This window comes from Hyperoodon ampullatus, assembly GCF_949752795.1.
Source record: "Hyperoodon ampullatus genome assembly, chromosome: 3".
Classification (NCBI taxonomy): Eukaryota; Metazoa; Chordata; class Mammalia; order Artiodactyla; family Ziphiidae; genus Hyperoodon; species Hyperoodon ampullatus.
In genome coordinates, this window is record NC_136916.1 from 19423159 (window position 1) to 19441099 (window position 17941).

Here is a 17941-nt window from a genome sequence, read left to right on the forward strand (position 1 = left end):
GGGAAGGATCATTTTTAAAAGGTTGGTAAAAAAACACATGTAACATTTACCATCTCAGCCATTTTTAAGCGTACATTTCAGTAGTGTTAGTTATATGCACACTGCATAATAGCTAAGCAGCACTAAACCCTGATTTGTGAAGCCTTCCCCAACCCCCTATTTGGAATCAATCACTCCTCCCTCTGTGATCCTATAGCATTTGGGGCATACTCCCATTCTAGGGTTTGACCGCATTTCTTTCTGGTTAGCTCTTGTTTCTGTCCCCGTCACTAATTTGTGAGCTCCCTGAGGGCAGGGCTTATGGCAACTTCATCTCTGAGTGACACTAACTGAATGCTTGTCAGGGGAAAAATGAAGAGTTGAAGAAGACAGAATCCTGTACCCAGAATGGTAAGGACTGGAGACACGAAGGGAGAGGAGCAAAGGATGCCTGTCTTCATCACCCAGGCTTCCTCCTCTTCCTCTACATCCTGGCCTAACATCTTGCTCAGCCTTGGCCAACAACAGGGACCACGGATATCACTCCATGTGTTCCAGGGTCCTGTCAGCTGCTGGCCTCAAGGAAACTTTTTACCTCCAGAACAGTTTCTTCCATGTTAATGTCCCACAGCAGCTGAACTGCCATTATCCAAAGCTACCTGTTCCGTGTATGAAGATTCAGTCTCTTTCTAGCATCCAACTATCCTGGACTCTAGGACCACAGGAAACATCCTTGGGTATGCTTCTCCCCATCTTTACCTGCTTGCCACCTCATATAACTAAAACACAAGAAAATAACCATGTGGCAACATCATTTTGGGGTTATCCAGACACGATTTCTCCAGAAAGGGGATTAAAAAGCCCCTTGTTTCTGTCCCGCCCCTTCAACCCTGCTGCCCCCGCCTTGGTGTCTACAGAACGTGTTGTCTTTGGAAGGAGAGGTTTAACATACGAGTAAAGTCCTGTGAGTTTTTCTACTGCTTTCTTCAGCTTTTGCTAAAGGCTAAGAGAGGAGGCTGAATAAAGAAACCGAAATGAAACTTTTTGATTATCTGTGTTGTTCCAATTAATCTTGCTCCCCACTAAGGGATCATGAGCTGGCTGCATCACTCTGTCCCTAAATGATGAAGCTCCATTTGCCAGATGGCTGGGCATGAACTGGATGGCCTGGCATTTTATTTCTTCCTGTCCAGTAACATGAGAAAATTCAAACCAGACACTGAAATGTCCTTTTTCTTTTATTAAAAACATAGCTTCATTGTGTAGCTGGGCACTCTGAGAGTGAACGTCAATATTTCTAAACCTTTGAATGCTGGAAACAGTCATAAACCTACCATTCTAGAAGTGCCAGACAATTATATAATCTGAGTCTGAACTAGTGATTCTCAACCCTGGCAGCCCATTAGGAACAACTGGGGAATAAATAAAAGGATGCCTGCCAGTCTGCCCCCTTCTTACCTGAATGGGGCAGCAACATAGGCATTAAAAACAAAGCAAAACATCAAATCAAGCCAAAGCAAAACAAAACACCTTCCCTATGATGATACTACGCAGGAAGAATTGAGAAGTCACGGCTCTGAGGGTAACATAGGTTGTTTACCTTCAGAATAAACACTTTATCTTGGGGAGCCCCCTGGGTAAGAAGATATACACTGAGGTACTTGGAGTACCTCTGAATATTGGTAAACTGATCCAAATGCAAATAGTTTAGACTATGTTAGCTATGTACTGCTGTGTAACAAAGTACCACATACTTAGTAATAACTGAGATAATACACATTTCATTGCCTCAAAGCAAGACATGTTTATTATCTCGCAGTTTCCATGGGTCAGGTGTCTGGGCATGGCTTAGCTGGATTCTCTGCTTCAAGGACTGTCACGAGGATGCAAGTGAGCAGCTGGCCGGGGGTGGGGTCTTATCTGAAGGCTCAACCTTATTTCCAAGCTCACATGGGTTACTGGTAAGATTGGTTCCTTGCAGGCTGTTGACCTGAGGCCCTTAGTTCCTAGCTGGCAGTTGACTGTTGGCTGCCCTCAATTCCTTGCCACATGGGCTGCTCCAGAATGACTGTTTACTTCATCAAAGCATACAGGCCAAGAGGGCAATAGGGAAAGTCCCCAAGTAAGATGTAAGTTACAGTCTTGCATAACCTAATCAAGAAAGTGATATCTGCAACTATACTCCAATTCAAAAAAAATTGATTAAAAAAATAATAAAATGAAATGAGAGAGCCTAAACCAAGATGGTGGAGTAGAAGGACATGCTCTCACTCCTCTTGTGAGAACACCAGAATCATAAGTAGCTGCTGGACAGTCATCGACAGGAAGACATTGGAACTCACCAAAAAAGATACCCCACATCCAAAGACAAAGGAGAAGCCACAATGAGATGGTAGGAGGGGCACAATCACAGCAAAATCTAATCCCATAAACTGCTGGATGGGTGACTCACAGACTGGAGAACACTTATACCACAGAAGTCCACCCACTGGAGTGACGGTTCGGAGCCCCACGTCAGGCTTCCCAACCTGGGGATCTGGCAACAGGAGGAGGAATTCCTAGAGAATCAGACTCTGAAGACTAGCAGGATTTGATTGCAGGACTTCGACAGGACTGGGGGAAACACAGACTCCACTCTTGGAGGTCACACACAAAATACTGTGCACAGTGGGACCCAGGGGAAGGAGCAGTGACCCCAGGGGAGACTGAACCAGACCTACCAGGTCTCCTGCAGAGGTGGGGAGTGGCTGTGGCTCACCATGGGGACAAGGACACTGGCAGCAGAAGTTCTGGGAAGTACTCCTTGGCGTGAGCCCTCTCAGAGTCTGCCATTAGCCCCACCAAAGAGCCCAGGTAGGCTCCAGTGTTGGGTTGCCTCAGACCAAACAAACAACAGAGAGGAAACCCAGCCCCACCCATCAGCAGTCAAGCGGATTAAAGTTTTACTGAGCTCTGCCCACCAGAGCAACAGTCAGCTCTACCCACCACCAGTCCCTCCCATCAGGAAACCTGCACAAGCCTCTTAGATAGCCTCATCCACCAGAGGGCAGACAGCAGAAACAAGAAGAACTACAATCCTCCAGCCTGCCGAACAAAAATCACATTCACAGAAAGATAGACAACATGAAAATGCAGAGGGCTATGTACCAGATGAAGGAACAAGATAAAACCCCAGAAAAACAACTAAATGAAGTGGAGATAGGCAGCCATCCAGAAAAAGAATTCAGAACAATCATAGTGAAGATGATCCAGGACCTCGGAAAAACAATGGAGGCAAAGATCGAGACTATGCAAGAAATGTTTAACAAAGACCTAGAAGAATTAAAGAACAAACAAATGAAGATGAACGATACAATCACTGAAATGAAAACTACACTAGAAGGAATCAATAGCAGAATAACTGAGGTAGAACAATGGATAAGTGACCTAGAAGATAGACTGGTGGAATTCACTGCTGTGGAACAGTATAAAGAAAAAAGAATGAAAAGAAATGAAGACAGCCTAAGAGATCTCTGAAACAACACTAAATGCAACAACATTCGCATTATAGGGGTCCCAGAAGGAGAAGAGAGACAGAAACGACCAGAGAAAATATTTGCAGAGATTATAGTAGAAAACTTCCCCAACATGGGAAAGGAAATAGCCACCCAAGTCCAGGAAGCACAGCGAGTCCCATACAGGATAAAACCAAGGAGAAACACACTGAGACACATAGTAATCAAACTGGCAAAAATTAAGTATGAAGAAAAATTATTGAAAGCAGGAAGGGAAAAATGACAAATAACATACAAGGGAACTCCCATAAGGTTAACAGCTGATTTCTCAGCAGAAACTCTACAAGCCAGAAGGGAGTGGCATGATATACTTAAAGTGATGAAAGGGAAGAACTTACAACCAAGATTACTCTACCCGGCAAGGATCTCATTCAGATTCGATGGAGAAATCAAAAGCTTTACAGACAAGTAAAAGCTAAGAGAATTCAGCACCACCAAAGCAGCTCTACAACAAATGCTAAAGGAACTTCTCTAACTGGGAAACAAAAGAGAAGAAAAGCACCTACAAAAACAAACGCAAAACAATTAAGAAAATGGTCATAGGAACATACATATAGATAATTACCTTAAACGTGAATGGATTAAATGCTCCAACCAAAGACACAGGCTTGCTGAATGGATACAAACACAAGACCCATATATATGCTGTCTACAAGAGACCCACTTCAGACCTAGGGACACATACAGACTGAAAGTGAGGGGATGGAAAAAGATACTCCATGCAAATGGAAATCAAAAGAAAGCTGGAGTAGCAATACTCAGATAAAATAGACTTTAAAATAAAGAATGTTACAAGAGACAAGGAAGGACACTGCATAATGATCAAGGGATCAATCCAAGAAGAAGATATAACAATTATAAATATATATGCACCCAACACAGGAGCACCTCAATACATAAGGCAACTGCTGACAGATGTAAAAGAGGAAATCGAACATAACAATAATAGTGAGAGACTTTAACACCTCACTTACACCAATGGACAGATCATCCAAAATAAAAATAAATAAGGAAACAGAAACTTTAAATGACAGAATAGACTAGATAGATTTAATTGATATTTATAGGACAGTCCATCCAAAATTAGCAGATTACACTTTCTTCTCAGGTGTGCATGGAACATTCTCCAAGATAGATCACATCTTGGATCACAAATCAAGCCTCAGTAAATTTAAGAATATTGAAATCATATCAAGCATCTTTTCTGACCACAATGCTATGAAATTAGAAATGAATTACAGAGGAAAAAACGTAAAAAACACAAACACATGGAGGCTAAACACTACATTACTAAATAACCAAGAGATCACTGAAGAAATCAAAGAGGAAATCAAAAAACACCTAGAGACAAATGACAATGAAAACACAACAATCCAAAACCTATGGGATGCAGCAAAAGCAGTTCTAAGACGGAAGTTTATAGCTATACAAGCCTACCTCAAGAAACAAGAAAAATCTCAAATAAATAATCTAACTTTACACATAAAGGAACTAGAGAAAGAAGAATAAACAAAACCCAAAGTTAGCAGAAGGAAAGAAATCATAAAGATCAGAGCAGAAATAAATGGAATAGACACAAACAAAACAATAGCAAAGATCAATAAAACTAAAAGCTGGTTCTTTGAGAAGATAAACAAAATTGATAAACCATTAGCGAGACTCATCAAGAAAGAGGGAGAGGACTCAAATCAATAAAATTAGAAATGCAAAAGGAGAAGTTACAACAGACACTTCAGAAATACAAAGCATACTAAGAGACTACTACCAGCAACTCTATGCCAATAAAATGGACAACCTGGAAGAAATGGAAAAATTCTTAGAAACGTATAACCTTCCAAGAACCAGAAAGAAACAGAAAATATGAACAGAACAATCACAAATAATGAAATTGAAACTGTGATTAAAAATCTTCCAACAAACAAAAGTCCAGGACCAGATGACTTCACAAGTGAATTCTATCAAACACTTAGAGAAGAGCTAACACCCATCCTTCTCAAACTCTTCCAAAATATTGCAGAGGAAGGAACACTCCCAAACTCATTCTATGAGGCCACCATCACCCTGATAGGAAAACCAGACAAAGATACGACAAAAAAAGAAAATTACAGACCAATATCACTGATGAATATAGGTGCAAAAATCCTCAAGAAAATATTAGCAAACAGAATCCAACAATGCATTAAAAGGATCATACACTATGACCAAGTGGGATTTATCCCAGGGATGCAAGGATTCTTCAATACATGCAAATTAGTCAATGTGATACACCAGATTAACAAATTGAAGAATAAAAACCATATGATCATCTGAATAGATGCAGGAAAATCTTTTGACAAAATTCAACACCCATTTATGATAAAAACTCTCCAGAAAGTGGGCATAGAGGGAATCTACCTCAACATAATAAAGGCCATATATGACAAACCCACAGCAAACATCATTCTCAATGGTGAAAAACTGAAAGCATTTCCTCTAAGATCAGGAACAAGACAAGGATGTCCACTCTCACCACTATTATTCAACATAGTTTTGGAAGTCCTAGCCCCGGCAATCAGAGAAGAAAAAGAAATAAAAGGAATACAAATTGGAAAAGAAGAAGTAAAACTGTCACTGTTTGCAGATGGTACATAGAGAATCCTAAAGATGCCACCAGAAAACTACTAGAGCTAATCAACGAATTTGGTAAAGTTGCAGGAAACAAAATTAATGCACAGAAATCTCTTGCATTCCTATACACTAATGATGAAAAATCTGAAAGAGAAATTAAGGAAACACTCCCATTTACCATGGCAACAAAAAGAATAAAATACCTAGGAATAAACCTACCTAGGGAGACAAAAGATATGTATGCAGAAAAGTATAAGACACTGATGAAAGAAATTAAAGATGATACCAACAGATGGAGAGATATACCATGTTCTTGGATCAGAAGAATCAATATTGTGAAAATGACTATACTACCCAAAGCAATCTACAGATTCAATGCAATCCCTATCAAATTACCAATGGCAGAACTAGAACAAGTCATCTTCAAATTTGTATGGAGACACAAAGGACCCCAAATAGCCAAAGCAGTCTTGAGGGAAAAAAACGGAGCTGGAGGAATCAGACTCCCTGACTTCAGGCTATACTACAAAGCTACAGTAATCAAGACAATGTGGTACTGGCACATAAAACAGAAACATAGATCAATGGGACAAGATAGAAAGCCCAGAGATAAACCCACACACTTATGACCAACTAATCTATGACAAAGGAGGCAAAGATATACAATGGAGAAAAGACAGTCTCTTCAATAAGTGGTGCTGGGAAAACTGGACAGCTACATATAAAAGAATGAAATTAGAACACTCCCTAACACCATACACAAAAATAAACTCCAAATGGATTAGAGACATAAATGTAAGACCGGACACTATAAAACTCTTAGAGGAAAACACAGGAAGAACACTCTTTGACATAAATCACAGCAAGATCATTTTTGATCCACCTCCTAGAGTAATGGAAATAAAAACAAAAATAAACAAATGGGACCTAATGAAACTTAAAAGCTTTTGCACAGCAAAGGAAACCATAAACAAGACGAAAAGACAACCCTCAGAATGGGAGAAAATATTTGCAAACGAATCAACGGACAAAGGATTAATCTCCAAAATATATAAACAGCTCATGCAGCTCAATGTTAAAGAAGCAAACAACCCAATCCAAAAGTGCGCAGAAGATCTAAATAGACATTTCTCCAAAGAAGACATACAGATGGCCAAGAAGCACAGGAAAAGCTACTCAACATCACTAATTATTAGAGAAATGCAAATCAAAACTACAATGAGGGGCTTCCCTGGTGGCGCAGTGGCTGACAGCCCGCCTGCCGATGCAGGGGACACGGGTTTGTGCCCTGGTCCAGGAAGATCCCACATGCCGCGGAGCGGCTGGGCCCATGAGCCATGGCTGCTGAGCCTGCGTGTCCAGAGCCTGTGCTCCGCAACGGGAGAGGCCACAACAGGAAGAGACCCGTGTACCGCAAAAAAAAAAAAAAAAAAACTACAATGAGGTATCACTTCACACCAGTTAGAATGGGCATCATCAGAAAATCTACAAACAACAAATGCTGGAGAGGGTGTGGAGAAAAGGGAACCCTCTTGCACTGTTGGTAGGAATGTAAATTGATACAGCCACTATGGAAACAGTATGGAGGTTCCTTAAAAAACTAAAAATAGAATTACCATATGATCCAGCAATTCCACTACTGGGCATATACCCAGAGAAAACCAGAATTCAAAAAGACACACGCACCCCAATGTTCATTGCAGCACTATTTACAATAGCCAGGTCATGGAAGCAACCTAAATGCCCATCGACGGACGAATGGATAAAGAAGTTGTGGTACATATATACAATGCAATATTACTCAGCCATTAAAAGGAATGAAATTGAGTCATTTGCTGAGACGTGGATGGACCCAGAGACTGTCATACAGAGTGAAGTAAGTCAGAAAGAGAAAAACAAATATCGTGTATTAACGCATGTATGTGGAACCTAGAAAAATGGTACAGATGAACCAGTCTGCAGGGCAGAAATTGAGACACAGATGTAGAGAACAAACGTATGGATACCAAGGGGCGAAAACCGTGGTGGGGCAGGGATGGTGGTGTGCTGAATTGGGCAATTGGGATTGACATGTATACACTGATGTATATAAAATTGATGACTAATAACAACCTGCAGTATATAAAAAACAAACAAAAAAAACAACTAGTAGTAAATTTTTTGGGGTTATTTGTATGGAAATATGTTAACATAAATGTTTCAGACATTACATGAAATTTCTAAAAATCTTTTATGTTCTGGTATAACATTATAAGTCATAATTCTAGTTATTTCTTTAAAATGTATATCTCAGAAATAACTAAATTTCCTTGTCAATTGCAAAAACAAAAGAAAACAAAACAAAACAAGAAGTTTGTTGTATTTGATGCTATTGCAAAGGTTCTTTTTTTTAAATTTCTTTTTTGGATAGTTTGTTGTTATTATATAGAAACACAATTGGTTTTTGTATGCTGGTTTTGTATCCTGCAACTTTACTGAATTCATTTATTAGTTCCAACTGTTTTTTAGTGGAGTCTTTGGGTTTACTATATTTAAGATCATGTCATCTGGAAACAGAGACAATTTTACTTTATCTTTTCCTATTTGGATATCTTTTATTTCTTTTTTTTCCTATGGCTATGACTTCCAATACAATGTTAGAAGGTGTGAGAGTGGGCATACTCCTCTTTTTTCTGATCTTAGAAGAAAAGCTTTCAGTTCTTAGTGTTGAGTATAATGTTAGCTGTGGGCTGGTCATATGTGGCCTTTATTATGTCCTACTGACACATTTTTATCACTGTTTCCACCATTTCCATGGCTGGGTATTTTTATGAAGGACAACTGGTAACCTTGGAAGTAGCTGAAAGTCACAGAAGCACTAAAGACACATTTATTGTCCCTTGATGTTATCCAACATCCAACAAAGAATCTATAAGATTCTATTAAAAGCACATAGAAATCCAGGGTAAAAGGGAACTTAAGATTCTGGAGGTCAACTCCATATTCAAAACCCTTCTTTAGCTGTCTCTTACTTGGGGCTATAACAGCAGAATACTACAGACTATGGGGCTGAAACAACAAACTTTATTTTTCACAGTTCTAAGAAGCTCAGAAGTCCAAGATTGAGACCCCGGCAGATCTTGTGTCTGATGAGGACCCTTTTCCTGGATTGCAGATGGCTGTCTTCTCATATCCTCAAGTGACAGAGAGCAAAGAGAAAGGAAGCAAGCTCTCTGTGTAACTTATTACAAGGGTACTCGTTCCCTCATGAGGGCTCCACCCTCATGAACTAATAACCTCCCCAAGACCCCATCTTCAAATACCATCACAGTGGGGATCAGAGTTTCAACATATGAATTTGGCGGGGACACAAACATTCAGTCTATAGCATTCTCCACTGCTGTCCAGGATCCATGGGCAAACTTCCAATGATGGAGAGAATGCTTCCCAAGCAGAAGGCTATCATTGTGAGAGGCAAACTCACAATGCTGAGGTTAACTCTTGTTCCTCATAAATGCTTTCTCTACGATGTTGTGGAGATGATTCAGCTTCTCTGTACTAGTGTCCCCATCAGTAAATTTAAAAATCAATCCATCTATTTATTATCCTTATATCTATTATTTGCTCTCCAGCATAGCCCCTGGAAAATACATCAAGATGATTGTTTTTTGGGCCTCCCTGGTGGCGCAGTGGTTGAGAGTCCGCCTGCCGATGCAGGGGATACGGGTTCGTGCCCCGGTCTGGGAGGATCCCATGTGCCGCGGAGCGGCTGGGCCCGTGAGCCATGGCCGCTGAGCCTGCGCGTCCGGAGCCTGTGCTCCGCAACGGGAGAGGCCACAACAGTGAGAGGCCCGCGTACCGCAAAAAAAAAAAAAAAAAAAGATGATTGTTTTTTTACACTTGCTCAAGTACATGGATCTCTTTCAAAGAGTTCTACCTACACCCCACCTTGTTGTCTGCAGGCAGCACTTAAAACAGGCTTTCTTCATTAAGTGACTTTCCTTTGGATCCCCCAAGGCAGTGTTTTACAGAGTTTATATCAATAACTCAGACCCAAGTGTTTAGTTTGGAAGATGGAGGTTATTGTAAATCCCTGGGTTACTGAATCCAAGGCCAAGTGCAAAGTTTTTCTAAGCATCAGATGGAGGGAGGGGACCCTAGCCCCTCCATTGACAGCCCTTCCATTGACAGGTAACCCCTGTCAATGTCCCAGAGGCATAAGCCTTTACACCCATCCAGTCTGCCGGCTTGCCAAGAACTGTACATCATGGGGACTCTGGAGAAGAAAATGACACATCAGTTTGAGAGACATGATTTTTTTTAAATCTCCATAAATTTTTTCTTGTTTTGGTCATGAGCATCAGTGATGATGAGTAGAATATCTGTCCTGCCACCACGACAGAATGTTCATCCATCCATCATCCACCCCAGCAAGCAGTTTGAGGCTGGGCCTTCAGCAACCCTACCTTATCTGCACACCATGACGGATGGCCCGCCAGTGGCACGGAGTGGGGTCTCTGATGGGGGATAGGAGGCCTCAGGGGTGGGGGGAGCCACAACTGGCTTTCAGCTAAGAAAGAATGGGAGGATTCTCCCACAGTCTAGCTCACATCGCCTAGAACCTATTTCTACTTTTAAAATTGTTAGTTATGCTTATACATGTTTTCAACTCATGCTATTCGTCATTTTTTAATTTTACTTTTTCACTGCGACCTTCAAGGATTGGATTATTGTTCCTTTCTTTGGAAGGTGGTGGTGGGAAAAAAAGGGAAAATTATAACCCACAAAGTACGACAAACAAAAATTAACCACAGGGCATTTCACAAACAACTATTCTTACATCTCTGAAGAAAAGGCACTACTCTCAACTCATTTTTACCATTTTGGTGTCAGACACCAAGTGCCAACAAGCCAACAGGTTGTACACTTCAAGTGCTTCCCATTTTCTGACTCTCAAATAATCAAATATCAGCAAGGTTTTGGCTGGGAAGGTCACCAGCTCCTCTTTCCTGGAAACTCAGCCTGTGAAGATTTAAGCCCTCCCTTTCCTTATTTTCCCTTCCAAAATACTGCGAATGATATATGCAGGTGTTTCCAGCTCTTTCTCACTAACTGTTTAGTGAGAAAGAGATAGTTTTTCATCAGACTAAAAAGAGACATAAACAACATCCCAAAAGAAGAACAAATTCTAACATCTCCCTGAATAGATCATGATTTCTCTCACACTATGAACTCTGACCTCCTCTAGAATAATGGAAAATTTGACAGTTTTCCCTTTGCCTCCATGCCTCCCTATTGGCTAATTCACATGTATAAGTTTATATTCTTAAGAATACCCTTTAGGAACCCTCCTACACTGTTGGTGGGCCACATGGAAAACAGTATGGAAGTTCCTTAAAAAGCTAAAAATAGAGTGGCCATATGATCCAGCAATCTCATTCTTGGGCATGTATCTGGAGAAAACTCTAATTTGAAAATATACATGCACCCCAATGTTCATAGCAGTACTATTTACAATAGCCAAGACATGGAAGCAACCTAAATGTTCATCAACAGATGAATGGATAAAGATGTGGTATATATATACAATGGAATATTACTTATCCATAAAAAAGAATGAAATAATGCCAATTGAAGCAACATGGATGGACCTAGAGATTATCATACTAAGGGAAGTAAATCAGAGAAATACAACTGTCATATGATCTTGATTATATGTGGAATCTAAAATATTATACAAATGAACTTATTTACAAAACAAACAGACTCACAGACATAGAAAACAAACTTATGGTTACCAGGGAGGAAAGGGGGTGGGGGAGGGATAAATTCAGACTTTGGGATTAGCAGATACAAACTCCTATATATAAAACAGATAAACAATAAGGCCCTACTGTATAGCACAGGAAATATATCCAATATCTTATAATAAATCATAATGGAAAAGAATATGGGGCTTCCCTGGTGGCGCAGTGGTTGAGAGTCCGCCTGCCGATGCAGGGGACACGGGTTAGTGCCCCGGTCCGGGAAGATCCCACATGCTGCAGAGCGGCTGGGCCCGCGAGCCATGGCCGCTGAGCCTGCGCGTCCGGAGCCTGTGCTCCGCAACGGGAGAGGCCACAACAGTGAGAGACCCACGTACAGCAAAAAAAAAAAAAAAGAATATGAAAAAGAATCTATACACATGTAACTGAATTGGTTTGCCATACACCGGAAACTAATAACACAACATTGTAAATCAACTATACTTTAATTAAAAAGAAAACGAATACTCTTTAGTTTAGATCAACAGAAGTCTATACCATTTCAGGTTCCCTTTATAATTTTTCTGCCACTTCTCTTCACTGTGTATTTTCCTTACTGGACCCACTGTCCCTTCTTCCCATCTCTCAGTAGACTTGGAGGACAGACGTTGCTGGGAAACACAGAGCTCTGTGATATTTTCAGCCTCCTCCTTAGGAGGAGAGCTAGCACTTAGCTTCTCATTCCAGTCCCTCTCATAGAAGCTGGATACATGCTGCATTCCCAGAACTCTCCAGTGTGTTGGGATGAAACATAAAAATAACGTTTTCCCCTGCAGGGGACAGATCTTGATTAGAAATCTTGAAATATTTTCTCAATTTCGTTTTCCATGGAAGGGACTAGATCTTAAACTCTGCAGCTGGCAAATAGCCAAATGGGTTTTCAGTGTGTAGGCCCTGACATCTCACGAGAACAATTCAAAATGCTTACAAAAATCTTTCGTTTCAGGGGCTTAGTTTAGGGAGTTGGAGCGGATCCAGCCATTTCTGGGCCATGATCCTGCTAATAAGAGTGCACATGTCATCGTGCTCAGTGATTGATGCAAATGGCGCCCAGCACCTAAAGGTGTTGGAATGCCGCCATATAGTTTTCCTTAGACCTGATTCATCTTGCATAACCGAAAGTTTATACCCATTGAATAGCAATTCCCCATATCCCTTTCACCCTGCCCCTGGCAAATACCATTCTACTCTCTCCTTCTATGACTTTGACTATTTTGTTAAGAGGGTAAATCTCATGTTAAATGTTTCTATCATAATAAACAAAATAAAACCCATTCCTTGTCTTGGGCAGAGGGCTTGGTGATCTGGAGTAAGGCTACACCAGCCCATGCTTACAGCATCAATTAATCCACTCATGGTATCTCAGGCAAGGGCAGCTTGTTCACTTCTTTAACAAGTATTTATTGAGCACCTATTATGTGCCAGGCATAGTGCTAGTTCTGGCTGACAATGATGACCATGCAGGAAGGTTCCCTTCCATAACAGAGTCTAATTCTCTCTCCAATGGAAGGGAGAAATAAACTAATAATTTATTTTAGTTAATAATAAACTAAACATAAACTAATAATTATAAACGAATGATATGAATAAAATTAACAGTGTGCTGGATGAGAAAATACTGCAGTAGGGGTGGAAACCAAGTGAGGAGAGCTACTTTAGATAGGGAGGCTAAAGAAGGTCTTTCTGAGAAGGTGACCTTTATCACGAGACCTGGAAAACAAGGAGTTAGAAGGAGTCTGAAAATATATATGATCCCCCAGGAAAGGGAATTATTCATTGGAATGTGGTGATTGGCTATCAGTGTCTACTGAGAACCATCTCTATGCTTGCCTCCTCTTCCTGGCCCCTATACTTTGCTCCCTGTGGGCATCTAGAGACACTGAACTAGTCTTAGAGGGAGGCTGGAGAGATGGCAACCGCTGCAATTTCAAGGAGACATAATACCAACACACTTTATGTTGCTATGGACACTTCCTTCTATCTTTAGCCTCAACTTGCCCCTGAGCTCCAGACTCTCAGATCCAGCTGCATACATACTATTTCCATATGGCTGTCCAATGTACACCTCCAATGTATCAGGTCTAAAACAGAACTCTTCATTTTCTGTCTGAGATTCTCTTACCTTGTAAATGACACCAACTCAGTAGCACAAGCCAAAAACATAGAGTCATTCTTGATTCTTTTCTTTTTCTCATCCCCTTCATGCAATACATTAGCGAGACCCTATCACCAGTATATATCCAGAACCACCCACTTCTCTCCTTCTTCAAGGCCACCATCACGGTACAAGGCCACCATCATGGTACAAGGCCACCATCACGGTCCAAGTCCTCAGTGCCTGTACTGCTGCAACAGCCTCCTACAAGCTTCCTTGCTTCTATCATTGTTTCCTCTACAACTACTTTTAGACAGCATAGAGTGATTGTTGTAACGTTAAATCAGGTCTTCTTAATCCCCTTAGTAAACCTTCCAAGGGCTTCTCATGGCCTTCATAATCCCTGAAAAGCCACTGCTCCATGCCCTTCTCAGACCTACCTTAGACCATTCTCCTTGTTCCTGACACTCAGCTTTCCTCAGTCCTCTCCACTCATACTGAGCTTTTTATTCTTTACTACTCAAGCTCATTCCAGCTTCAGGGCCTTTGCACATATTATTCCTTCTGCCTGGAGCCCTCGTCCTTCAGAACTTGGCATGGTCTTTCTCCTCCTGCTTTTCCCACTTCTCCTTTAAAACTTGGTTAAATCACTCCCTCAGGAGGCTTTTCCTTGGGTACACTCTCTAATATAGTCCCTAGCTGATTGCATTACCTTGTTTAATCTAATTCATACCATATATTTCCACCTGCAGTTATCTTTTTTTTTTTACTTGTCAATGGTCTCCCCCCACCCCCATTAGAATATTAGCTCCAAGAGTACAGGAACGCTGTCTATTTTGTATACTGCTATACCACCCAGAAGGCTGGGTCCATCCTTCCTGCTTAGAACAGTGCCTGACACACAGTAGGGGTTCATTATACATTTGTTGGATGAATGCACAAATGAATAAAATATACTGTAAAATATTTTTATGACAGTCTTAAAATATATATGAAGAAGACATTCTTATCCCCATTTTACAAAAGAGGAACTGGAGGCTGAGAAACCCAGAGAGATTAAGTAATTTGATTAAAATCACACAGTGAATCTGTAATGAGGCTGGGATTCAGACCCAAGTGGTCTGACTCTAGTAATCTTTTTTTTCTCTTTAATAGCAAGTACATTTTATTTTTCTTAAAAATTCTCAATCATTTTTATCAAGTTATAAATTACATATAATAAAATGTACCCATTTTAAGTATATAGTCCAGTAAGTTTTTTTGTTTGTTTGTTTGGGTTTTTTTTTTTGCGGTACGCGGGCCTCTCACTGTTGTGGCCTCTTCTGTTGCGGAGCACAGGCTCCGGATGCACAGGCTCAGTGGCCTAGCCGTTCCATGGCATGTGGGATCTTCCCGGACTGGGGCACGAACCCGTGTCCCCTGCATCAGCAGGCATACTCTCAACCACTGTGCCACCAGGGAAGCCCAGTCCAGTAAGTTTTGACAAATATAAACAATCTTGGAACCACCACTACCATATAAAACAAGATACAGAATATTTCTATCACCCCCAAAAGTTTCCCTGTGGCCCTTTGCAGTCAGTCTCCACTGTCCTGGCATCGGGAACCCACTGATCTTCTTTCCATTGGTATGTGCGCTTTTGTTTTTTTTGCTGGTGCCTCAACTACTTTTCACCACTAAGGTATATGGCCTCTCTAAGCTTTAGGCTTCTCGTTTGTATTATGTAGATGATGATAATGCAGTATCTTCCTCAGAGGTATACGTCAAACAGTTGATGTATATAAAGTGCTTATAATGGTGTTAGCTATTGTATTAGTCTGCTTAGGATGACACAGCAAAATACCACAAAGACTGGGCGGCTTAAACAACTGAAACTTATTTTCTCACAGTTATGGACACTAGAAGGTGCCAAAAGATTTATTTTCTGGTGAGGGCTCTCTTGTTGACTTGTAGAAGGCTGCCTCCTCACTGTGTCCTCACATGGCCTTACCTCTGTGCATGCTTGAGGTGAGAGAGAGCTCTCCGGTGTCTCCTCCTCCTCTAAAAAGGACATCAATCCCATCAGATTAAGGCACCCATCCTTGACCTCATTTGGCCCTAATTACCTCCCAAAGGCCCCATCTTCAAATACCATCAGAGCTTCAACATACAAATTTGCGAAATGAGGGTGGGGGGACATAATTCGGTCCGTGGCAGCTATTATTATCAGACTCATACAACTAGTAAATTTCAGAGCTGAGACTTTTGCCCAGGGGCTTGCTTAATTCCATTACTGTAGTCTTTCTACCTTTTAACAAAAACTATCAGAATGATATTAATAGTGACAATGGGAGATGTGTGATCTTTACTTGCAGAAGTGGTGACTTCCCTAGTAGCCCTGCATGGTTGTAGTCTCACCTTAATTCTAGAGGAAGGCAGACTAGAGTAACAGAAAAGGCAAGGCTTTGGGGACAGAGTCCTGGAATAGAATTTATGAGATGGGAATAATAATAGCTGCCCATAGCATTGCCTCAAGAGTCCATGAGTTCATGTACGTAAAGAACCTCCCACATGCCTGACTTTTAGTAGGTGCTCAGCCAATGATTTTAACCTTTTCAACAATACGTTAAAATGATCCTACGCCATGATCAAGTGGGATTTATTCCAGGGATGCAAGGATGGTTCAATATCCACAAATCAGTCAATGTGATACACATTAACAAACTGAAGAATAAAAATCATATGATCATATCAATAGATGCAGTTTTGACAAAATTCAACATCCATTTATGTTAAAAACTCTTAACAAAGTGAGTGCAGAGGGAACACACCTCAACATAATAAAAGCAATATATGACAAACCTACAACCAACAACATTCTTAATGGTGAAAAGCTGAAAGCATTTCCTCTGAGATCAGGAATAAGGATGCCCACTCTTGCACCTTTTATTCAACATAATAGTGGAAGTGCTTACCACAGCAATCAGACAAGAAATAAAAGGAATCCGAATTGGAAAGAAAGAAGTAAAATTGTTACAGTTTGCAGATAACATAATACCATATATAGAAAATTCTAAAGATGCCCCTAAAAAACTATTAGGACTACTAAATGAATTCAGTAAAGTTGCAGGATACAAAAGTAATATACAGAAATCTGTTATGTTTCTTTACACCAACAATGAACTATCAGAAAGAGAAATTAAGAAAACAATCCCAATTACAATTACATCAAGAAGAATAAAATACCTAGGAATAAATTTAACCAAGGAAGCGAAAGACCTGTACAATGAAATATGTAAGACACTGATAATAGAAAATAAAGACACAAATAAGTGGAAAGATATTCTGTGCTCCTGGATTGGAAGAATATTGTTAAAATGTCCAACTATCCAAAGCAATCTACAGATTCAATGCAATCCCTACAATGGCATTTTTCACAGAAATAGAACAAACAATTCTAACATTTGTATGGAACCATAAAGACCACGAATAGCCAAAGCAATCTTGAGAAGGAACAAAGCTGCAGGCATCATGCTTCCTGATTTCAAACTATATTACAAAGCTCTAATAATAAAAACAGTATGGTACTGGCATAAAAACAGACACATAGATTGATGGAACAGAATAGAGAATCCAGAAATAAACATGTGCATATTTGGTCAGTTAATTTATGCCAAAGGAGCCGAGTATATACAGCAAGGAAAGGATGGTCTCTTCAAAATATGGTGTTGGGAAAACTGGACAGTCAACATGTAAAAGAATGAAACTAGATCACTTATACCATACACAAAAATCAATTCAAAATGGATTAAAGATTTGAATGTAAGACCTGAAACCATAAAACTCCTAGAAGAAACCATGGGGTAAGCTCCCTGACAATGATCTTGGCAATAATTTTCTGGATTTGGCACCAAAAGCAAAGGCAAGAAAAGCAAAAATAAAAA